Here is a 25996-nt window from a genome sequence, read left to right as displayed (position 1 = left end):
TTATCCGCGGGGTTTGAGGGTGGGGGGTTCGGAGCGCTGACCTGGACGAGCAAGAACAGCGTTTCTCTCCTTGTTTATGGGGGTCGGGGTTGGTAACCGGCCCTGCGTCTTGGACGGCGAGAGGAAGGAGCACCAGGAAGCGGGCCCGAGACTCAGGGCAGCCCCTGAAAGCGCATCCTGTCCCTGCCCGGGTGCAGGGGCGCACAGGCACCCCCTACAGGCAGAAGCCCGGGGCGCGCGCGCTCGGAGCCCGGCCCGCGGGCGCTTACCTGGCGGCCGTTCACGCAGAAGCGGAGCTCGGCCGCCCCGGCCATGGCGCCGGGCGCGGGCTCGCTCCGGGGAGGGCAGCTGGACGCGGGGACGCGGGCGGGCGAGTGAGCGCGGCCGCCGGAGCCTGCAGCGCCCCAGCCCGGCGCGGAGAGTCCGCAGCGCGAGCTCGGGGCCCGGAAGGCGTCGCCGGGAACGGCCCTCCCCGGACGTGAGGCGTCACCGGCGCCGGCCTGCGCGGCCGCTGGCGGCACCCGCGGCTCCCCCGGGCCGGGGCGGCGGCCGCGACCTTGGTGCACAGGCTCAGCGGCTCTGCAGCCGGATCTGAAGTCCGGGAAGAGGAGGGCTCGGGGCCCCCTCCCCCCGCGCCTGCTGCAGTCTGGACCCTTAGTAGCTGATACCCCAGCACCGTGACCCCAACTTTGCGGGAGAGGAGCTCAGGACAAGGAATGGTTTACAACTTGAGCTCGCAACTTGACCTTTAGAGATAACTAGTCCAGTTTATGTTTAAAATCAAGAGCCACCTTGATATAAACTGAGTTTTAAAAAAAGGTGTTATCATTATTCACAGTTTATTCAGTAAATAACCACGAAGTTTATCTGATAAGTATCAATGGAGATGTAAAACATCAGGAAAAACTTTTTAAAAATAATATTTGGAAAATACTGAAAAGCATAAAAATAAAAATCACCTGTGCCCACAACTCACAATTTACCATTGCTAACTTTCTGGGTCTATCTCTACGTTTTTGAAACCTGCACTATTATATCTTTTAAAAACTCAAATGGGATCAAACTCTTTTCCAGACTTCTTTTCACTGAGCATACCTAGAATATTTTCCTGTGTCATTTCATTTCTGTAAACACGATTTTTATTGTGAAAATTTCCAAAATTTGTAGAGTACAAAGAGTACAACTAGCATTCCTGTACACCTCACTCGCTAAGCTGTAAAACTGGTCAACATTTTACCATACTCCAGTATTTTTTCTGGAGTATTTTAAAGCCAATCTCAGATATATCATTTTACCCCTAAATACTTCAGTATACATTAAAAAAAAAATTTTTTTTACTAAGCCAAAATGCCATTATCAAATCCAACAAAATGCATATTTTTTTAATAGCCTCAAATTTCCCAGTGTCTTAAAAAACGTCTTTTTACTCTTGATTTCTACTCCATGTACTATTTGCTTGTTGTCTCTTCAGTCTCTTTTAATCTAGAACAGTCTCCTCACCCACGCTCCGTTTTTAATGTATTAGCATGGTGAAGAAGAATCGAGGTGGGTTGTCCTGTAGAATGAACACATGTTGAGGATGGCTGGAGGCTTCTCCCTGCTGTCTTTGTTCTTCCATCCGTCTTCTTGCCTCTACACTGCATATAGATCTGAAGCCTTGATTCATTTGTTAGGAGGGAGTAAGAATACTTCACAGATGGTGCCTGCATTTGACACTGCAGCACATGGGGAGGCAGATGGTGTCTGCTGTCTCGTCCTCAGTGATGCTAAGACTGATCACCAGGGTCGGTGGGTTCTCTCTTCCTAATGAATTTCTCCGTCAACATCGCACCTCAGGGTTTCACCATCTATTGCTGATCATTTCCTGAAGCACTTATTTAATGAGTGGATTGCATGAGTAATTTCTTTAATTCTAACATTCCTCGGCATTCATCAACTGAGATTCTTTTGAATCGAAGAATTATCACTATTCACTGGAGCTACTGACTGCAGAAATTAAATTCATACCAGAAAGTCAAGACAAATTTTTATTACTTTCTCTTAAATTATGAATTTTTGGAGGATTGAGTGAGTGTCCTAGCAACTTCCAGTGGTATCCAATATGCTTTGCTTTGTTTCTCCTTTTTTTGGAGTATCTTTATGAACTTATGACTTTGTATAGTTAATGTTTCAACCAACTGCAGTCATTGTTCTTATTCATGTTCAGTTTGTCCCATCTTAGGCCAATGGTAGCACCTTCCAATGGGAACTTGTGTCCTTTTGATATGGTCACATGAGGTTTTGACAATTTCTTTGCTTTCTGGACCAAGATGTGCCAGGCTCACCTCATCTCTAACCTGTCCCAGCCTTGGAATCAGCCATTGCTCCCAAGAGCCCTGGTCCCTCTGAATGGGAAATGATATTTAGAAAAGTGGACACAGCTGGAAAATACATAATTTTAAAAAGAGGAGTGCAAAAAGCATCAATTCACACTAATATTTCTAATTAAAATCTAAGATTGCCGTTTTTTTTAACTTTCTTGGATTTTATAATTTTTGTCTTATGCCAAAAATATTGGTTATAAAACCTAAACATAATTGCTTTAATCTGTCCTTAGATCTAGTTAAAAAAAGCCTCATCAATATTACGGCAGCAATAAGACTAGTGAATGAAAGTTTAAGATCTTTTACAGTTCTTTTTCTCCTTAGAGTACACCCTCATAGAGATACACATTCAAATTCATTTTCTAAGGTCAAACATCTCTGTTCGTCACCAAGTTGATAGCTATTTTCATCCATTTCACGTGGCTCTGAAGTTAGCTGTGCCCTATTGATGGTTTCTTATGTTGTTACTTTTCTTTTCTTTTTCGCTATTACAAACCATGCCATAGTGAAATTTTTGTATTTTATCAAGAGAGTTTTTGGTATAGTTTCCTAAAAGTGGTATTGCTGGGTTCAATGATTTTATATGCATATGTAACTTTGCTGGATAGTGTCAAAATCTCCTCTATAAAGGTTGTATCATTTTGCCTTCTCTCTAGCAATGTACAGGAACCAGCTGGGGTTGAAAAAGAAAGAGGCTGGGATTATTAGAACCTAGAAGCTTGGAGGAGACCTCTGCGGGGAGGGCACTGCTCAGCTGCTAATACCTCAGGAGCTAGGAAATGGGCTTCCCCGAGTTGGTACTCAGATCTCAAAGGACTGCGTGTGGCCAGGATGGTGCTGCCACCTCAGGAGCCTGAAGGAGGCTCCCTGAGGAGCTAGGCCTGAGGCCTGGGAGGGGACACAGCCCAAGCAGTGCTGGTACCTCCCAGGGGGCATAATGAGGCTGGTTCTAGGAGTGCTAACCACCTGGTGACTGGAACCAGCTGCTGCTCCTTGGGAAGTAACACTGCTGAGTGACCGGACAGGAAAGCAAGCAAACAGGAAGGAGCAAGTTCCTTTTCCCTCATTCTGGTTTTCCATCTCCTTCTATCGCCCCCTAGTGACAGAAGCTAAAAGAGAGTCAGCCAGCAAAGCAGCAATGTGATTTCTGGAGTTCCAGCATCACACAGCAAGGTATAGAGAGGTGGGCTTAGAGCTGATAGACGACAGCTAGCACACATTAGAAAGTGGGTTTAGTCCATGAAGACAGGAAGGTTTCAGTATCAGCAAATTAATGAACATAGTTCATCACATTAATATATCTAAGGGGAATAATCATGTATCATTTTTGCGCTAATTGTTAAGCTACTGTGTTTCAGCTTCAAATCCACACTTCTATGTGGTAAAAAGAGGTAAAGATAGCTTAGTTTTCAGGAGATATATCTGGAAAATACTAAAAACAATAACAGAGTTTAGTAATTAACATATAGAAATCAATAATCTTCATATATACAAACAATAATCAATTAGAAGAGAGAATCAAAGAGAAGATCCCATTTATATTACCAAGAAAAAATATGAAATACCAAGGCATAAATTTAATAAGAAATGTGTAAAACCTCTGTGAGGGAAACTTTGACACTTTCCTAAAGTCTCTATAAGTTAAAGAGTATGGTAGTGGGGAATAAAAAGACACACAGACAAGTAGAAGAGAAGAGAAAATGGAGAAATAAATTTAAGTGCACATGGAAATACAACATAATAAAAGGTGGCATTTCAAATCAATAGTGGAAAACATGAATTTTTAAATTAATGGGGCATTGTTTGGAAAAAGGTCAAAATTACATTCATACCTCACCCCATACAATAGAACAAAATCCACATCAATCAGAAATTTAAATGTCAAAACAAAATGAAATCATGGGTAAATGTCTCGATAATCTGAGAATGGGAAAATTGTTTCTTAATGTGATGAAATTCTGCTAAAAAAAAATGAGTGATAAATTTGACTACATAAAATGAAAAATAATTTGCATGGGAAGGGAAAAAAGAAAAGACAAATTTCATAGAAAGGAGAAAAAAATAGAAATAAGCAATAGGAACAAAAATACCAGAGAATGATGACTCCAGGAAGCCCACAGGCTGACAGCAACAAGAGTGCTGGAAAGGGAGCAGAGGCTGTCAGGGCCCCAACCTCCCAGCCACTGTGCACGTGTGCCTGTAACAAAGACTCTGGCCTCCATTCCACCCAGGCTGCTGGTCCTATGAGTAAATTCTGCGGGACTCTCTACTCCTACAGCAGTTTCTCAAAGTCTGCTCCTAGGATAATCTGCCCCAAACTTATCTGAAATGTTTGTTAAAAATGCAGATTGCTGGGCCCACCCTTTTAGTTGTCAGATATTGTCTAAGAAAGCTTTCCCATTTAGGCAGAATTTGTCTAGTCATTTGAATATGGTGAGCTACGTTCATTGATCTCAGATATGAATAGGATTTATTACTCTTCATGACTGGAATAGTAGGTGATTTTTAAAATAAAGTTAAGAAACAAATTCAAAAGAGCCTGAAAGGTTAAGCCCTCAGCTGAGGCAGCAGATTACACATAATTCTGCAAGTAGAGGAATGAAGGGTGAGAGAAAACCGGCTGGGGCAGGAGGTTCTTTTAAAATCTCTGAGATGTTCACATATACTGCAGGTTTAAAAACAAAACAAAACAAGATAGTTTGGTATACAACGAGAAAACCAATGCAAAAGTATTTACAATACATTTTATTCAGTTAAAAGGTTAACAGTTATTGTTTAGTTAGGAGTTGTCAGGTTGAAGGAAGCTTAAATGAGAGGAAGATAAGTTACAGAATGACCAAAATGACTTTAAAAGTTTAATATTACAAAACAGCTATTTTATGGACATATATTTAAACATAAGAATGGATAAATCAACACGCCACGAAAAGGCAGAAAATGAGAAAAACTCTAACACTTTTCAACACGTGTTTCATCTTCTTGATCCTAGTTATATTTCTGTTTTGACAGGTTATGGTTTGAGAATTCAGAAAAACCAGAAGCCATAAATTCACCTTATCTTCTCATCTTCCTGCAAAGTCGGAAAAAAGGTAAGATTAACAATAATAACAACCCAAAACTAGTGCTTTTGCTGTGAGTTGTGGAGAAGACAATTGCTGCCTCATAGCAGTAGAAAGCAGTTTCCTCAAACCATGAGCTTTGCCATATATTTGACATACTCTGTGGTAGTGGGAATTATCAATAAGTTTTAAGAAAAATTAATTAACACAGATTTTATACATTACATGTTTACTACGTATTTGCTTTTTATTATGAACCTTAGCATACATATAAGAGTATATGAAAATATACAATTTAAAAACAACCAAATAAATGCTGATGTATGTGATACTGGCCCTGATATCAGTTCCCCTACATTCAACCCAGCATATATGGGGTTAAAACCAAATGCACTCATCCTCTTTCCCTTCTTCTCTAAGTTACATTCATATGTAACTATTGGTTTTCTTTTAAACCTTTGTATCCCTAAACTTCACAAGGCAGATAGAAGGTACAAACTGTCTACCATCCACCATGGAGACAGAGACAGTTGAAGGACACCCACCTGGCATTCCCTTCTCTCTCCATCCTCCTCCCTGCCAGCAGCCCCTCAAGGCCAAACGCAGGTTGATGGGAAAGCGCCGACCAGCAAGGCCACAGGCTCCCCCTCCCTACAAGCAGCTACATTCCTCACAATCTTTAAAACCCCTTGCCTTCCATCTTTCAGGGAGATGGTACAAATTTGAGAGCTTTCATCTCCCAGCTTGCGTTACCCGAAATAAAAACTCTTTCCTTGCCATAAGCCTGATGTTCCAGTTTTATTTGGTTCCTCTTTTGTGGTGGGTAAAGACCCTGCGTACATATCCAGTAACATAACTACCACCCAGGTAAAAGCATAAAATATTGCCACACCTCAGCAGCCTCCAGTGTGCCCCTTTATGATCACACCCTCTCGTCCCCCAAGAAGTAACACCATCCTGAAGTGTGTTCACCACTCCCTTGCTTTTTCCTTAGGGTTTCTACCATCGGTGTATTACACCCCTGAAGAGGACGGTGTCTGTTCTCATCTAGGTCTGACCTCTGTGTCACTGGAAGCATTCTGTAGGTGCTTTTCTGTAACTTATTTTTTTCACTCATCACCTTTACTTATTTTCAAGCCTCTCCTTCATTGACACATTAAAGATGATTATTTTATATTCTATGTCTGATTCTGCTATCAGTTGCTTCTGCAGACCCCTTGTCCCCTTGTGTGTGTAGCGTTTTTCTGTACTGTGAGCTAGCTGTTGACTTCCTTTGGAACTCTGTGGGAAGTATGTTTTGAATTCTTTCAAAAGAGCTACCTATTCTAAGCTAAATATAGCAAAATGCTGTAATAAAATAGTATTCTATTTTAGTTTAGATCTACTGGGCATGCAGATTATTTGGTAAACAGTTGAGTTGGTAAATTATTTAAAAAGAAAAATCACAATGTACATTCAGTATGAATATTAAGAGTGATGACAACCTAGCTGCCATTTTTTCCCCTTTGTCTTTCTGGATTGGGAATGGCACGCGGCAGGTATATCACAGCTTCTGATAGGCCCCAAGGAGAGGAAACTGCTACTACAGAGTGATCGTCATAGGCACTGAGGACAGGAGTGGCAGGAGTTATCAGGAAGGTAATACAAATATATTTTTTAAGTCTTTATCTCTTAAGTCCTAAAGCACTGAACATTACAAAGGGGGACACTGTTAATAGTAAAAGCCCTAATCCATAATGAATATATAGTAATTATGATATTTATGTACCAAATAGCAGAGCAACTACGTTTATGAAGCAAAAACAGGAGATGCATGGAGACAGACAGGAACATAATAATAGGAGATTTTAATCTTCTATTCTCAGTATAGGACAGATAAAGTAGACAAAAAATAGGCAGGAGATAGAAGATCTAAACAACATAATCAATAGGGTAAATCTTATGAGTATATATCGAACTCTACACTCTGATAATAGAGAATACATATTCTTCTCAAGTGCTCACAGCACAGTCACAAAAGCTGATCATATATTAGGTCACAAACACAACACCAGTAACTTCCATAAAGTAAAACTAGTACAAAAAATCTCTGACCACAATGCGATAAAACCAGAATTTACAACTGAAGCCAAAAGACAGAAAGGTCAATCTACCTGGAAATTTAAAAATCTCTTATTAAAGAATTCCTGAGTAAAAGGAGAAATTATAAAAAAAATGATGATAAAAACATTACATATCAGAATCTATGGGATACATCCAAAGCATTGCTCACAGGAAAATTAATTGCACTAAACACTTTTATTCATATAAGTGAAGGAATAAAATAATAAATTGAATTCCCAATTCTAAAAACTAGAAAGAGAACTAAGTAAATCAAAAGAAATCACAGAGATGGAAATAAGTATAAAGTAGGAAATAATGAAATAGAGAACAGAAAAATAGCAGATCTAATAATAAATCAAAGTCCTAATTGTTTTGAAAAAGTTAACAAAACAGGGGGATGGCCCAGTGGTATAGTGGTTAAGTTTGCACACTCCACTTTGGCGGCCCAGAGTTCAGGGGTTCAATCCCGGATGTGGACTGATGCATTGCTTGTCAAGCCTTGCTGTGGCAGTGTTCGGTATAAAGAAGAGCCCAGAGCCAATCTTCCTCAGCATAAGGGGAGGATTGGCAATGGATGTTAGCTCAGGGCTAATCTTCCTCACAAAAATAAATAAATAAATAAAGTTAACAAAATAGACAAATCATTACCTACCTTGATGAAAAAAAAAGAAAAAGCACAAACATAAAAAAAAAAATAAATGGCAAAGAAGAATAATCATTGAAAGAAAAGATATTTAAAATTCATTTATATGTCCAATTTATAAGAGATACTTTTAGAGACTTACACAAATAAATTTGAAAACATTGATGAAATTGGTAATTTCCTACTCAAATGCAAATGACCAAAACTCATACTAGTAGAGTGAGAATACTTAAACAGACCAATAGTCACAAGACAAATAGACAAAGTTAGTAAGGAACTACTCCACGAAAAAAGCACCTGGTCCAGATGGTTTCAGAGGGGAATCCTACCAAACCTTCAGAGACCAGATAGTCCCAACATTCTGTAAACTAATTCACAGCATTGTAAAGAAAGGAGAACTTCTTGATTTTCTTAATGAAGAAAGCATAATACTGATATCTAAGCAAGAGAAAGACAGTTCAAACAAGGAAAACTATAGACCCATATCAGTTATGAGTACTGACACAAAAATTCTAAACAAAATATTTTAGTAAACAAATCAAACACCGTATTATGAAAAACATATACCATAACCAAATAAGATATATTTGAGGAATGCCAGTTTGGTTCAATACTAGAAAACCTATCATCATACACCATGTTAATAAATCTAAGGCAATAAAGCATATGATTTTTTCATAGATGTTGAAAAAACCTTTGGCAAAATTCAACACTTATTCTTGATTAAAACACTCAATAGACATTGAGGGACACTTTCTTAATATGATAAATTATATACACATATCTTAATCCTAAAGCCAGTATCTTGTTTAATGGGGAGGCAATAGATGTATTTCCACTGAAATCAGGAACAAGGCAAGAATGCCCACTATTCCTGCTACTATTTAATGCTGCACTTGAAGTATTAGCCAATGCAATTACAAAAGGGAAATCAATAAGAGACATGAATGGGTAAAGAAGTAAAACTATCTCTATTTTCAGATGATATCACTGTATACCTGGAAAACTCCAGAGACAAAATGAGAGAGAATAAAAGAATTCAGTTAAGTAGCAAGTTATAAACTTACACAGAATTCAACAGCTTTCATACTCACAAACAATAAACACTGGATGTGATTTACATGTCCCATTTACATATCCATATACAACAGCAACAAAGACTAATCCCTACAAATAAATTTAACAAGAAATGTGTAAAACCTCTAAGGAAAATTTTTAAACACTTCTAAAAGATACAAAAGAAGACTTAAATAAATAGAAAGATATCTCCTGTTCTTGCATAGCACAACTCAATACAAAGATGTTAGTTCTCCCTAATTAACATATAAATTCAATCCATCCCAATAAAAACACCAAAAAGCCAGAACAGCAGTTTTCAGCTTACAGCCATTTTGCCCCCCAGGAGATATTTTGCAACATTTAGAGACATTTTTGATTATTTTAAATGGATGGATGCTACTTACTTCGAGTGGGTGGATGCCAGGGATACTGGTAAATATCCTACAATGCATAGAACAGCCTCTCACAACAAAGAAATACGTAGCCCAGAATTTCAATAGCACCAAGACTGAGAAACCCTGATCCAGACAAGTCAATACTAAAGTTCATATGGAAAAACAAACATTTAAGAACAGCAAGGAAAACACTAAAAAACTATAAGAGGGTACCAGCACTATCAGACATTATAAAGCCTCAGTACTAGACAAGCAGATGACAGCAATAGAATAAAAAGTTCAGCATTAGACTCCCTAAAAGTACATATAGAAATTTAGAATATCACATGGTTGACATCTCAAATTTTTGGGATAAAGATGCACCTTTAAATAAATGGTGCTGGGACAGCTATAATAAAAAGACTACCCAACAAGCTTGGTAGCCATTTGGAAAAAAGATAAAATTAGATCCATATCTAACATCACACACTAGAATAAAACTCTAGGCCAGCGCCCCAGCCCCAGCAGCAGCGGCCCCCTGGCACTCCAGGCCCAGCGTCTCCAGTGGGTCCGTGCCCTGGCCCCAGCTGCATTGGTTCAACCTCAACCCGGCCCTTGCTGCATTTTCTCGACTGGGCCCCAGCCCCAACTCTTTTGGCTCAACTGCGCCCTGGTTCCAGCTGCTTTGGCCCAGCCGCATTCCAGCTCCAGCTCCAGCTGCTTCCACCCAGATGCGCCCCAGCTCCAGCTGTTCTAATGTTCCAGCTCCAGCTGCTCCCACACTCCAGCTCCAGCTGCTTACGCTCAGCTGTGCTGAGGCTTGGGCATGCTCCAGTTCTAGTTTCTTAGGCCCAGGTGCACCCGAGCTCCAGCTGCTTCTGCCGAGCTGCACTCCAGCCCTAGCTGTTCCCATGCTCCTGCTCCAGCTGTTCCCATGCTCCAGCCCCAGCAGCCTGTGCTCAGCCGTGCTCCAGCTGAGCCACGCTATAGCTCAATCGTGCTTCAGCTCAGCTGGGGTCCAACCAGAGCACCTGTGGTTTGAAGTGAGCTCAGAATACAGGCGGCAGGAGGAAACCGCGACCAGAAATTTCCAGTATGAGGAAAAATAAACCAATACTGTCAGGCACTATGCAAAAATATCCTAAATCTCTAGATGAGAAGGAAAATTACAAATACCCAGAAATCAACCCTGAAAGCACAGAAATGTATAACCTTAATGACAGAGAATGAAGATAACTATCATAAAAAAGCTCAATGAAATACAAGAAAATACAGATAGACAATTCAATGAAATCAGGAATTTCTTCACAAAAGAGATTGAAACTAGAAAGAAAAACCAATCAGAAATCTTGGAGATGAAAAACACAAGGGAGGAGATAAAGACAAATCTGGAAGCTTTAAGGATCAGAGCCAATAATATGGAGGAAAGAATTAGCAATATTGAGGATAGCAAGGCAAAAAGGTTTCAGATGGAGGAGGATAGAGAACTAACACTAAAAAGAAATGAAGAAACTCTCTGAGAAATATCCAACTCAATTAGGAAATGCAACATAAGGATTATAGGTATTACAGAGAGAGAAGAGAGGGAAAAAGGAGCAGAGAACCTGTTCAAAGAAATAATAGCTGAGAACCTCTGAAACCTGGGGAAGGAGCTGGAAATACCAACGAATGAAATCAATAAATCTCCTAAATATATCAACATGAAAAGACCCTCTCTAAGGCCTATAGTAGTAAAGCTGGCAAAAGTCAACGACAATGAAAAAATATTAAGGGCAGCTAGACAAAAAAAAAAACAAAATAATATAAAAGGAGTTCTGATAGATTAGCAATAAAATAACATTAAAAACTCATATATCAATAATTAACCTAAATGAAATGGACTGAACTCTTCAATCAAAAGACACAGAGTCAGGGCTGGCCCTGTGGCTTAGTGGTTCAGTGCATGCGCTCCGCTGCTTGCAGCCCGGGTTTGGATCCCGGGCACGCACTGATGCACCGCTTCTGTGGCCATGCTGAGGCCACGTCCCACATACAGCAACTAGAAGGATGTGCAACTATGATATACAACTATCTACTGGGGCTTTGGGGAAACAAAAGGAGGAGGATTGGCAATAGATGTTAGCTCAGAGCTGGTTTTCTTCAGCAAAAAGAGGAGGATTAGCATGGATGTTAGCTCAGGGCTCATCTTCTTCACACACACACACAAAAAGACACAGAGTCATGGGATGGATTAAAAAACAAGACCCAATATGTGTTTCCTGCTGCCTCCAGGAAACACGTCTCAGCTCTAAAGACAAACACAGGCTCAGAGGGAAAGGAGGGAAGACAATACTCCAAGCCAATGGCAAACAAAAGACAGCAGGTGTTGCGATGCTTATATCAGACAAAGTCTACTTCAAGAAAAACAGGTACTGAGAGACAAAGAGGGACAATATATAATGATTAAAGGGACACTCCACCAAGAAGACATATCACTTATAAATATATATGCACCCAACACAGCTGCACCAAAGTACATAAGGGAACTATTAACAAACCTAAAAGGAGATATTAACAACAACACAATAATAGTAGGGGATCTTAACACCCCACTTACATCAATGGATACATCACCCAGAAAGAAAGCCAATAAGGAAATAGTGGATTTAAACAAAACACTCAACAAGACGGATTTAATAGATATATATACAGCCCTCCATCCAAACGTAGCAGATTACACATTTTTCTCAAGCGCGCATGGAACATTCTCAAGAATAGACCATACGTTGGGAAGAAGGCACGCCTCTATAAATTTAAGAAGATTGAAATCATAACAAGCATCTTTTCTGACCATAATGCCATGAAGTTAGAAATCAACTACAAGAAAAAACCCAGGAAAGTGACAAAGATGTGGAGACTAAGCAATATGCTACTGAACAACAAATGGATCATTGATGAAATTAAAGGAGAAATAAAAACATATCCAGAGACAAACGAAAATGAAAATACACAGTACCAACTCATATGAGATGCAGCAAAAGCGGTCCTGAGAGGGAAACTCAGAGGAATACAGGCCCACCATAACAAACAAGAAAAAACCCAAATAGGCAGTCTCAAACTATGCCTACCAGAATTAGAAAAAGAAGAACAAACAAAGCCCAATGTCAGCAAAAGGAGGGAAATGATACAAATCAGAGCAGAAATAAATGCAATCGAAACCAAAAAAATAGTAGAAAGGATCAATGAAACAAAGAGCTGGTTCTTTGAGAAGATAAACAAAAATGACAAACCCTTAGCCAGACTCACCAAGATAAAAAGAGAGAAGGCTCAAATAATTAAAATTAGAAATGAAAAAGGAGAAATTATAAAAGATACCACAGAAATACAAAGGATTATAAGAGAATACTATGAAAAACTATATGCCAACAAATTGAACAATCTAGAAGAAATGGATCAATTCTTAAATTCATACAACCTCCCAAAACTGAATCAAGAAGAAATAGAGAATCTGAATAGACCAATCACAAATAAAGAGATTGAAACAGTAATCAAAAACCTCCCCCAAAATAAAAGTCCAGGACCAGATGGCTTCTCTGGAGAATTTTACCAAATATTCAAAGAAGATTTAATACCTATACTTCTCAAACTATTCCAAAAAATAGACGAAGATGGAACACGTCCCAACATATTCTATGAGGCCAACATCACCCTGATACCAAAGCCAGAAAAGGACAATACTGAGGAAAACTACAGACCAATATCCCTGATGAACATAGATGCATAAATCCTCAACAAAATATTGGAAAATCAAATACAGCAACATATTAAAAAGATCATACATCATGATCATGTGGGATTTATACCCCACATGTGGGTGGTTCAACATCCATAAATCAATCAATCTGAAACACCACATTAACAAAATGAGGAATAAAAACCACGTGATCATCTCAATGGATGCAGAGAACGCATTCAACAAGATCCAACATCCATTTATGATAAAAACTCTCAACAAAATGGGTATAGAAGGAAAGTATCTTAACATAACAAAGGCCATATATGACACAGTCAACATCATATTCAACAGGGAAAAACTGAAAGCCATCCCTCTGAAAACAGGAACAAGACAAGGGTGCCCCCTCTCGCTGTTCTTATTCAACATAGTACTAGAGGTTCTGACCAGAGCAATTAGGCAAGAAAAAAAATAAATAAATGGAATACTAATAGGCAATGAAGAAGTGAAACTCGCACTGTAGGCAGATGACATGATCTTATATATAGAAAACCCTAAAGAATCCATTGGAAAACTATTAGAAATAATCAACAACTACAGCAAAGTTGCAGGGTGCAAAATCAACTTACATAAATCAGTTGCATTTCTATATGCCAATAACAAACAAATGGAAACAGAACTTAAGAAGACAATCCCATTTACAATTGCTTTTCCAATTATAATTACAAAAAGAATAATGTATCTAGAAATAAACTTAACCAAGGAAGTGAAAGACCTATAAAATGAAAACTATAACACATTATTGACTGAAATCAATGATGACATAAAGAAATGGAAAAATATCCCATGCACAGGGATTGGAAGAATAAACATAGTTAAAATGTCCATACTACCTAAAGCAATCTACAGATTCAATGCAATCCCAATCAGAATCCCAATGACATTCTTCACGGAAATAAAACAAAGAATACTAAAACTCATATGGGGCAACAAAAGACCCCGAAGAGCTAAAGCAATCCTGAGAAAAAAGAACAAAGCTGGAGGCATCACAATCCCTGACTTTAAAATATACTACAAAGTGATACTAATCAAAACAACATGGTACTGGTACAAAAACAGACACACAGATCAATGGAACAGAAATGGAAGCCCAGAAATAAAACCTCACATCTGTGGGAAGCTAATCTTCGACAAAGGAGCTAAGAACATACAGTGGAGAAAGAAAAGTCTCTTCAATAAGTGGTGCTGGGAAAACTGGACAGCCACTTGCAAAAGTATGAACGTAGACCACCTTCTTTCACCATACACAAAAATTGACTCAAAATGGATGAAATACCTGAAGGTGAGACCTGAAACTATAAAACTCCTGGAAGAAATTATAGGCAGTACACTATTCATCATCGGTCATAAAGGGATCTTTTCAAATTCCACGTCTACTCTGACAAGGGAAACAAAAGAAAAAGTAAACAAGTGGGACTTCATCAGATGAAAGAGCTTCTACAAGGCAAATGAAACCAGGATCAAAGCAAATAGGCAACCCACCAGCTGGGAACAAATATTTGCAAACCACATATCCAACAAGGGAGTAATCTCCATAATATATAAAGAACTCACATAACTGAACAACATAAAAACAAACAACCTGATCAAAAAACAGGCAGAGGAAATGAACAGACGCTTCTCCAAAGAAGATATACAGATGGCCAATAGGCACATGAAAAGATGTTCAACATCACTAATCATCAGGGAAATGCAAATCCAAACAACACTAAGATATCACCTCACACTTGTTAGAATGGCTATAATCACCAAGACAAAAAACAACAAATGCCGGAGAGGCTGTGGAGAAATGGGAACCCTAATTCACTGCTGGTGGGAATGCAAACTGGCACAGCCTCTATGGAAAACAGTATGGAGATTCCTCAAAAGATTAAGATTAGAAATACATTGCAATCCAGCCTTCCCACTAATGGGTATATACACAAAGAACCTGAAATCAATAATCCAAAGGGCTTATCACCCCTATGTTTATTGCAGCATTATTCACTATAGTCACGACGTGGAAGCAACAGAAGTCTCCCTCAATTGGTGATTGGATAAAGAAGATGTGGTATATATATACAATGGAATACTAATCAGCCATAAAAGAAGACAAAATCATCCCATTTGCAACAACATGGATGGACCTGGAGGGTATTATGTTAAGTAAAATAAGTCAGAAAGAGAAAGACAAACACCACATGATTTCACGCATAAGTGGAAGATAAGCTAACACATGGACAGAGAGAACCATTTGGTGGTTACCAGGGGAAAGGGGATGGGATGTGGGCACAAGGGGTGAAGGGATGCATTTATATGGTGACTGACTAACAATAATGTACAACAAAAATTTCACAATAAAGAAAAAAACCTGTAGGACTAGGGATTTATATAACAAATAAAAATATAAAAATACTAGAAGAAAATATGGGTGAATTTTTGGGGACTTGATATGAAGAGATTTCCAGAGCATACAGTTAAATGAAAAAAAGCAAAGCCCAACAGAGTAGCTACAGTATGCTACCTTTATGTACAAAGAGGGGGATATACATATATCTGCTTATTTGTGCAAAAGAAATACAGGAAGGATAAACCAGAAACTAAAGAAATTGGTTATCCACAGGAGATGGGTGAAAACAGGATAAGAGGTGATGGGAACAGGGTAGCAGGATGAAAGTAGTTGACACTTCTCTGCATATACCATTTTGTATAGCTCTGACTTGTTTCCAAGAAAAATGTTTCACATAACCCCAAAGTAAACAAGAAAACCTACCAAGATGTGGGAGAAGAAAATGGAATACAACAACAAATATACCTAACTGAATTACAAATGAATAACATAACTATGTTGAAGGGGTTGGTAAGAAAAGAACTAACCTACGACAAAAAGAACTGTATCTAAATGCTACAACCTAGTTAGTAAGTATGAAGAACTGTCACAGGCTGGAGGAGACTAAGGAGAAACAAGAACTCAATGCAAAGTGGGATCCTGGATAGGATTCTAGAACAGCGAGACACGTGAGCGGAAGCCTATAGTTTAGGTAACAGTATCCCACCCATGCTATTCTTCTAGTTTTCATCATTGTACTGTAGGTATGGAAGATGTTAAAATTAGGGAAAGCTGGGTGAGGAGCAGATGAGAAACCTCTGTACTATTCTTACAACTTTTTGCTGAGTCTAAAATTAGTGTAACATAAAAAGTTTAACTTACAACTCAATAATAAAAAGACAACCCAATTGAAAAAAGGGCAAAGGATCTGAATAGATATTTCTTCAAAGAAGATATACAAATGGCCAATGAGCACATGAAAAGATGCTCAACATTATTAGTCATCAGGGAAATGCAAATCAAAACCATAATAAGATACCACTTCACACCCACTGGTATGGCTAGCATCATCAAAATGTCAAATAATAAGAAGTGTGTTGGGGAGGATATGGAGAAATCAGAACCCTCACACCACGTTGGTGGGGATGTAGAATGCTGTAGCAGCTTTGGAAAACAGTCTAGTGCTTCCCGAAATGATGAAACGTCAAGTTACCATCGGACCCAGTAATTCCACAACAAGCAATATATGCAAGTGAAAAGAAACAAACGTGCACAGAAACACTTGCAAACAAACGTTTACAGCAGCATTACTCATAATAGCCAAAAGGTAGAAACAACCGCACGTCCACCAAGACATAAACAGATAACCAAAATGTGGTATATCTCTACAATGGAATATTATTCAGTCATGAAAAGGAATGAAATACTGATACATGCTACAGTATGGATGAACCTTGAAAACATTATGCAAAGTGAAAGAAGCCAGTTGCAAAGACCACATATTATATGATTCCATTCATATGAAATGTATGGAACAGGGAAATCTACAGAGAGGAAGTAGGTGGATGGTTGCCTAGGGCTGGGGGTAGGGGTATGATAGCCGAAGGGCATGGAGTTTCTTTTTGAGGTGAAGAAATGTTCTAAAATTGACTGTGGAGATGGTGCGCATATCTGTGAATATACTAAAAACCACAGAATTGTAACTTTAAATGGATGAAATGTATGGTATGTGAACTCTAGCTCAATAAAGCTGTTTTTAACAAAAGCCCTTGGGTCTTTTATTTCACTTTTAATTTGCTTCTCTTTCACCTTCTCCTGTATTGCTGCCATCTGCTGGTTATTGTTTTAAAATACCTGCCAGAATGACCAATGTCTTTAATTTTACAAAAGAAGGAAAGACTGAAACAACGCAAGCAAGTGAAAATTTAAGCCTGTTTTTCTCTATCCTTTTGAAAATACTTTCCCAAATATGATCAGGTTCTCTAAAACAGACTACTTCATTTATCCTTAAAAAACAATGAGATTTCAGGGCGGGCCTGGTTGTATAGTTGTTAAGTTCGTGCACTCTGCTTCAGCGGCCTGGGGTTTGCCTGGGTTCAGATCCCAGGCGTGGACATACACACTGCTCATCAAGCCATACTGTGGTAGCGGCCCACATACACAATAGAGGAAGACTGGGAATAGATGTTAGCTCAGGGCCAATCTTCCTCACCAAAAACAACAGCAAGGAAAAAACGAGACTTGAATAAAACACATGTAAAAGGCATTTGGCCACTTGTGGGATAATGAAGGAAATTTGAATGGGAATTAGCCATTAGATGATAATAACATTGATAATTTTGTTAGATGTGATCATTGCTGTTTAGTTTTGTTAAGAAGTTCTTACTTTTTGGAGATATATTCAGAAGTGTTTTAGGAATTAAATGACCCAATATTAGGGATTTGCTTTAAAAAATACTACAACAAAAAAGGACAGATGAAGTAAATACGGCAAAATATTGATAAAAGATGGATAAATGCGGTGGCAGGTACTATTTTCTCTTTGTTGGGGTCTGTTTGAAGTTGAAAAGAAGAAGGAAAAAGGACTGTTACTCTTTGAGGCCAAAGGACATATAAAGCACTTCGAATTTTTCTAAGGACAAAGTAGAAAATAAATAAATTGAGGTAACAGATATTGAAATCGTGGTCTGCAAATCATAGGTAACATAATTTTTATAAAAGTCTGTTCAGAGTCAGCCCTGGTGGACTAGCAGTTAAAGTTCAGCACACTCTGCTTTGACGGCACAGGCTCGGTTCCCAGGCGCGGACCCACACCACTCGTCTGTCAGCAGCCATGCTGTGGCAGTGGCTCACATAGAAGAACTTACAACTACACACAACTATGTACTGGGGTGGGGGGAGAAGAAAAAAGGAGGAAGCAGATGTTAGCTTAGGGCCAATCTTCCCGTGCAAAAAAAAAAAAGTCTGTTCAAAGAACAAAAGACCTTTCTTCAAATCTTACCCAGATCAGACTGTGGTTGTTACATGTCAACAGCATATGATTTATTCATATTCAGAAGTGTTCAAATACTGATTCAGGCAGGAATTTTTTTAAAGCATATATTTTATAATATCACACTGAAATCACTCTACTATCATTGAAATACCTACCTTTTGAGACTTGGCTCTTTTAAATAGAGAGGAGTACACCTTCTTTTTCAGCTTGGTGGCTCTGAAGATAGATCTTCTGACTTATTTTCAGATTTACCAGCGTTATTTGAAAGAAAATTGGTATTTGTCAAGTCCTGTAGTATTCTATCACCTGAAAAGAATATTATTTTCACAAATATTACTCAAAATATAGAGAGATATGGAAATAGATATGGGATATTTAATGGTTTGCAAATTATTGGTAGCAAATTTTTAAACTTAACAATAACCAAGTTATAATTTTAAATATACAATAGTAGCACTGAAATTCTTTGTAAACAACTTTAACTTTTTTCCAGCAATAATGAGAGGAAAAGAGACTTAAAATTTGAAAACACTATCCAAGCGGCCCGCAACATTTCTATTCTGAAATCAGACACAGGCTGATAACAATTCTTCACGTTTCAACTCTCTTCAGAGACTCACACGAATTAATGCACACTCACTGAACATCTGTCATCGATGGCTCACCCTGTGAAAGGCATCCTGAGGAGCAGAGATGACAGATGGCTCCCCATCCTCTAACACGTCCTGTAGCTCTAGACCTTTCTACTTCTTTCGCTCCAGTATCTCTTCTCCTGGAATAGCCTGATCCACCAAAATCCTATTGTTCCACATACATGTGCTGAAATGCTGGGCTCTCAGTAGAAAATGATAATTCATACGGGAATGTCCAATATCACAATATTTCCTATAGCAAAGGAACATGCTTAGGATCCAATGTTAAGGGAAAAAAGTGGGATGAGTACTGTTACACATAGTGTGATTTCCAGTATTTTTTTAAACATCCATGGATTCAGCTGTCGGGGGAAGAGAGAGAATCCCTCTCTGCCCTTTCCCTTAAGGTTCTTATGGCTGGCCAAATAATTAACAAGACAGGTTAGCAGGAGAAAATAATACCAAATTTAATAACATGTATATATGGGAGAAACCAGGGATACTGCGTTTCTCAACACAATAGCAGAAATTCTCGTCTTAAATACCATGTTCAGCCAATGACAAAGGAGGATGTGGGGGGTGGGGGGAGTCAGTTACGGGAGATTACCACTAAAGCACAGTAAACAAGAGTAAGGTTATTATGCAGATTTAAGGCCTCACTTTTCACATTGATAAGCCTCTAAAAATGAGGCCATCACCCCTCTTCCCAAAACAGAGAGGGAGATACCCTTACAAATGGAGATTTTCCTTATAAATGTAAATGTTTGTCTGGCAGCTCCTTGCAGGGCCATCCAGAGAATGTGGCCAGAGAGACAGAACTTCTGATAAGAGGGGCTTGTTGGTGCGTTTCCTATTGTAACATTTATCTTATATTATCTTTACAGCCATCATGATAGATCTGCTCTAGGAAGGAGCCACCATGTCAAATTCTTTAGGCAGTTAGTGGGGGAGGTCAAATGTCCCTCAGAGAAAACAATCAAGGTAAAGAGATATATTTCAGGGTGGCCAAATCTTGATCTCCCACACAGGTCTGCACGCATACGCCAAAATGCTGACGGCAGCTCTTCCAGGAGACTCTTTCTTGCTATTTTCTGATTCTCTACATCCAATTTTCTTCAGTGAGTATTATTTGAAGAACCGGGGAAAACAAAAATCACTAAAGGTAAAAAGTCTACCTGTTCTTTAGGGCCTAAAATGCTACTTACTTCATGATGCCTTTGCAGGTTCCTCTAGTCAAAATGACTCCCCATTATGTCACCGACTAGGTGCCTTGAGAAACTCAAGGGTGAAGGTGGAACCAATTAACTGCTTTTCCAAGTTGTTTCTTTTCCTTTTGTATGTTCAGGAGATGTGACCACCAGCCATCCCGCAACTGACCAAGCCTCACCACAAGAGCTACGCCCATGACCTTTGCCTTATTTTTAAAGCAAAGATCTCTCCAGGAGGAGCTTAGGCCTCATTATGTGGAAGCCTGTTCTCCAACTGAGCCTGCGAAAGTGAATACCCACCTCTCCCTGTTGAATATTCATTCCCCAACCGAAATGAAAGTTCCTGCTTCCCTTTGTTCGGGGACGCCATGACTTTGGAAATGATTCCACAGGGCCTCCTATTTGCTGCAAATACACTTTACTTTTTGAGACAACTTCCACTGGTGTTGAGTCTTATTTAACTCAACAGGAGGCGAGCCCACTTGGTTGGATAACAATTACATCCCTCACCATAATATGTGTGCTTTTATTAAAGCATTTACCACGTTTCAACACTATATTTGTTACCTTTACATCCAAGTATTCTGAGGAAAGGGAGTTGGTATTGGTTATTTTTTAATCGTCTAAAATACCTATAATAATGCTTTGATCGCATTAAATATATGCTGGAGAGAGTCTCACCCTTAAGAAACTTGCAATTGCCTTTGGTAAAATCAAACCAGGGCAATTCACTATTATATACATCTAAAACACTCAATTTCTTTCAAATACGTGAGACAGAAAATTATCTGTCTAATGTCATTATCAGAGAACTTTGAGGTAAAGGCCAAATCCGTGTTTTATGTAATAAATGTCCAAGACACTCTCAGAGTTATCGTCCCAAAGTATTAAGCTTTTAAAAATTGCTTCATATTGTTTCTATAGATCAGGATACACAGTTAAATATGTTTTTAAATTCCATAAAAATATCAGTTATAATAGGAAATATTTTACTGGTTAAGGGAAAAAATATATATACATTTAAAACCTGATCACCTCAGGTATTGACCTACCTATTCCTGATTTTTGTGTTCTCTGGTTGACTTTAAATTTCATCCCTTCCATCTTCTCACGCACATCATCACTTACTTGAAGAATTGGTGAGCTCTCCAGGGCAAAACTTTCTCTAATTACCAGCTTATTGCTAGAAAAAATACTCAAAGGTATTGAACCCTGAGGAACACCGTTAAAGGAAGACTCTTGTATGTTAGGTGAATATATCTGAGATAAAGATGTAAACACCTTTGGGTAAGAGTCTGGCTTAATTGGGACAATTTTCTCATTTTCCATATTTGTTTCCTTATCAGCTTGTTCAGATTCAACTGATACTCCCTGAAGGGTGTCCATTACTTTACGGCCATCTGGAGAAGGCTCTCTGAAGGTCTTCCTTTTGGATTTGGATATCATTTTACTGACTACTTTGGCCTGGCACCCTCCTTCTGTTATCACTCCCACAGAGGGGATCTCTCTTTTTCTATTCAGAGCTGTAGTTATTTGCTTTGGATTCTCATGTGGTTCCATGTGGTTTTCAGGACCAGAATCAGCTTCATTAGGAACATGTTTTGAACATGATTCTAAGGACATACACGTCTCTGAAGAATCTGTTAACTGCAAAATAGGTTTGTTTTCACTTTTTGCCAAAATGTTCTTTGCCTTGCCTGATGATTCTTTCCCATGCTTTTGAACAAGTTTGTAAGGATTGGAAATCTGATCACAATTTTCCTTTTCATTACTCTTGATTTCTGTACAGTCTCCACTGATAATACCTTGGCATTCAAGTCTTTGTTTCCATTCATTTGTTTTAAGACCAAGATCTTTGGTATAGCTTTCTTGGCCAGACACAACTTTATCATTATCCTCATGTATTTGGAATGTTTCAGAAATTATTTCTGTCTTTCGATTTACTTTCTGCCTCAGCTTTTTATTTGTTTTTGATTCATTCTGCTGAGCGTGTTGCATCTCAGTGATATGTTTTTTCATATCCAACATATGCTGGGTCTCATACTCGTATAAATTTCTATTATATTTGGTGGAAAGATGAGCTGTTTTACAGTCATCTGTTATGTTCAGCTTTTCAGAAACGGTTTCTTTATCTTGTTGGGTTAGGGAAAAGACGTACCTTTTTCTGGGTCATGAACACCTTTGTTCTTAAACTCGTTTATCTGGTTCATTTCCAAAATTATTTCTGTCTTCTGACTTACTTTCTGTCTGAGACTCTTCTTTATTTTCGGTTCATTCTGCTTTGCAGGTGGCATGTCAGTCACACGCTTTTTCACCCCCCAAATGTTTTGCGTCTCATGATCACATAGGTTCCTATCACCTCTGGTGGAAGGATCAGCTGTTTGAAACTCATTTGAGTCTTCTAGGTTCTTAGGGATGATTTCTTTACCCTTTTGGGTTAGAGAAAACAAGTTACCTTTTTCCGGGTCATGTATGCCTTTGTCATTATTCTCATAGATTTGGTTGATTTCAGAAACTATTTCTGTCTTGCAATATACATTCTGCCTAAGCTTATTATCTATTTCTGATTGATTTGACAAGCGGGCTGCAAATCATGGGCAGGCTTTTTCACTCTCAAAACATCTTGAGTCTCAAAATCATATGGGTTTCCACTATCTTTGGTGGAAACAGCAGGTGTTGTCAACTCGCTTGGGTCTTCTTGGTTTTCAGGGATGACTGCTTTATCCTACTCGGTTAGGAAGAAAGACTTATCCTTTTCTGGGCCATACACACTTTTGTCATCATCTAAATAATTCATTTCAGAAATTATTTCTGTCTTTCGATTTACTTTCTGCCTAAGCATATTAACTTTTGTTTCATTTTGCTGAAGAGGGTACACATCGGTGATCTGCTTTTGTAAACCCAGCACACCCTGGGTCTCATGATCACACAGGTTTCCAGTATCGCTGGCGGAAAGAGCAGGTATTCAAAACTCTTTAGAAACTTCTGAGTTTCCAGAGATGGTTTCTTTATCCTCCTGGGTTTGGAAGAAAAAGTTACCTTTTTCGGGCCCTGTGCATCTTTAGCATTATCCCCATATATCTGGTTCATTTCAGAAATTATTTCTGTCTTCCAATTTACTTTCTGCCTAAGCTTCTTATTTATTTTTGATTCACTTTGCTGAGCAGTTGCATATCAGTGACATGCTTTTTCAAATCCAACACATTTTGGGTCTCATAATCATGGAAATTTCCATTATCTTTGGTGGATAGATCAACTGTTTGAAATTCATTTCTGAATTCTAGGGTTTTAGAAATGGTTTCTTTACCTTTTTGGTTTGAGAATAATTACCTTTTTCTAACTTATGAATCATAAATGTCTGTCTAGAAGCTTTACCTTTGTACAAGCTAGAGAACTCTGACCCTTATCAAATTTAGTCTCCTGTCGGAATTTATCTGAACTTTGGGAGAACAAGCATGTTTCTTCTTGCTCATCTGTTCCAAGAATTCTTTTCTTTTTTTGATTATACTGTGTACTTTGTCTGCCATCTTGATCAAAGCCATTATGTAGGGTTATTTTCTCCAGAATGTTCAACTGAGTCAGCAGTTCAGTACTGAAAATAAAATTTGGATCTTCTGAATCCCCTTTGCCATCCAGGACAACAGATCTTCTTTCTGGTCTGTTTTCAATATTTTCCTCAATATCCACATCTGAACTATTTTTAAATTGTCTTTGATCTTTCTTTCTTTTTTTCAGAGCTTGAATTTTTCACTTTTCTGAAAATTTTCATTCCACAATCATTTGGTTTTTCATTACTTTTATTTTTAGTGCCTGTTGAAACTGTGGCAATTTTGCTTACTTCACTTGCAGTTAAATCCATGTCAGCAGCATACACAGTTTTCTGCAACTGAAAGTCACCATTACCCTGAACTTGATTCATGCTCTCTGCAGTAGCTTCACCTGCAAACTCAGAGGTGTCAGGAAGGCACTGTATGTTTCTTTGCATTTTAATATTCATTTCATTAGTAGGATCATTTATCTCATTATTCTGAGTTAATCCTGGACTTGAAATCTGTTGTTGATTTAAATCTGTCACACAGGGAGTGTCTGCAGGATTATTTGATTCCCAAGATGACACACATTTTTTTCAGTCATGTTACTTACTAGGAGATGGTTTCTCCTTTCTGTGGCTGATTGAGTGGCTCTTCCTTATCTCACTCATTAGAGGACTCTTGGAACTTTGGTCTGAGTGGTTTTCTATAAAATAAAGGGAAATACCTTCAGAAATAAGTAATGACATGAAATTTATTATTTTAAACAAATTAAATTAGAAATCAAGCTGTTTCACAGAGAGGATTGCTGACAACGTGTTCTATTCAGATATTTATATTATAAACAATCTATGCTAATAAAAAATAAAGTAGAAATGATCAGAGTATTCATAACCCACATTTTACATTTGTATCTGTGGAAAATTGTTTCTGAGAATTCACTCAGCTTTGGGTCCGACAGTAGAGTGAAGAGCCAAAAGTAGAGCCATTAACATATATCTCTAGAGTAGGAGGAGGCCAGGAACGAGCCCCAATAACAGTGATAACTCTGATAAGGATTACCATCAAAAGGCTATCGGGGGCCGGCCTGGTGGCAAAAGCGGTTAAGTGCTCATGCTCTGCTGCGGCGGCCTGGGGTTCACCAGTTGGGATCCTGGGCACACACCGACGCACCGCTTGTCAGGCCATGCTGTGGCGGCGTCCCATATAAAGTGGAGAAGGATGGGCATGGATGTTAGCCCAGGGCCAATCTTCCTCAGCAAAAAGAGGAAGATTGGCAAAAGTTAGCTCAGGGCCGATCTTCCTCACACACAAAAAAAGGCTATCAGAAGGCAGCTGATGTATATATAAATTGTGCACACATACATACATTTCTAGAAAGTAAAAATAATTCTAAGCTCTAAATTCAATATAGTTATGGTTCCATATCCCAATCTGAAAATCTACAACAAATACATAAGCCAGCCTACACCATAGGATTATTATTCTGAAATACCATGTAAATACAATGTAAGTGTCATCATTCTCTCTTGCTCAACCATTAGTCACGCTCAAGTTTTTGCTTTACCACTAACTGGTTATGATTTTGAAAAAGTCACTACACCTATCTAGGCACCCAATTTTTATATCTACGAAAAGGAGAAGATGAAACTAGACAAATATGCAGTCATGCACTGCTTAAAATATTTTGGTCAATGATGGACCGCATATACGATGCTGGTCCCACAAGGTTAGTACCATACAGCCTAGGTGTGCAGTAGGCTATACTATCTAGGTTTGTGTACGTACACTCTGTGATGTTTGCACAACTATGAAATCAACTAACAATGCATTCCTCAGAACGTATCCCTGTGGTTAAGCAGTGCATGACTGACTGCTATCTTTCAATTCATAAGCTAAGATACCAAGAAAGGCTCTTTAGGCTGGCTCCTTTCTAAATACTGCTTCCAG

General features: G+C 38.6%; 1 pseudogene; it reads right to left on the bottom strand.

The window, feature by feature from the left end:
* The window catches only part of LOC131410471 (shugoshin 2-like), a 29507-nt pseudogene continuing 3511 nt past the window's right edge, over positions 1–25996 (bottom strand).

This window comes from Diceros bicornis, chromosome 10 (genome assembly GCF_020826845.1).
Source record: "Diceros bicornis minor isolate mBicDic1 chromosome 10, mDicBic1.mat.cur, whole genome shotgun sequence".
In the NCBI taxonomy this organism is placed as follows: Eukaryota; Metazoa; Chordata; class Mammalia; order Perissodactyla; family Rhinocerotidae; genus Diceros; species Diceros bicornis.
This window is presented reverse-complemented; position numbering and strand designations above follow the sequence as displayed.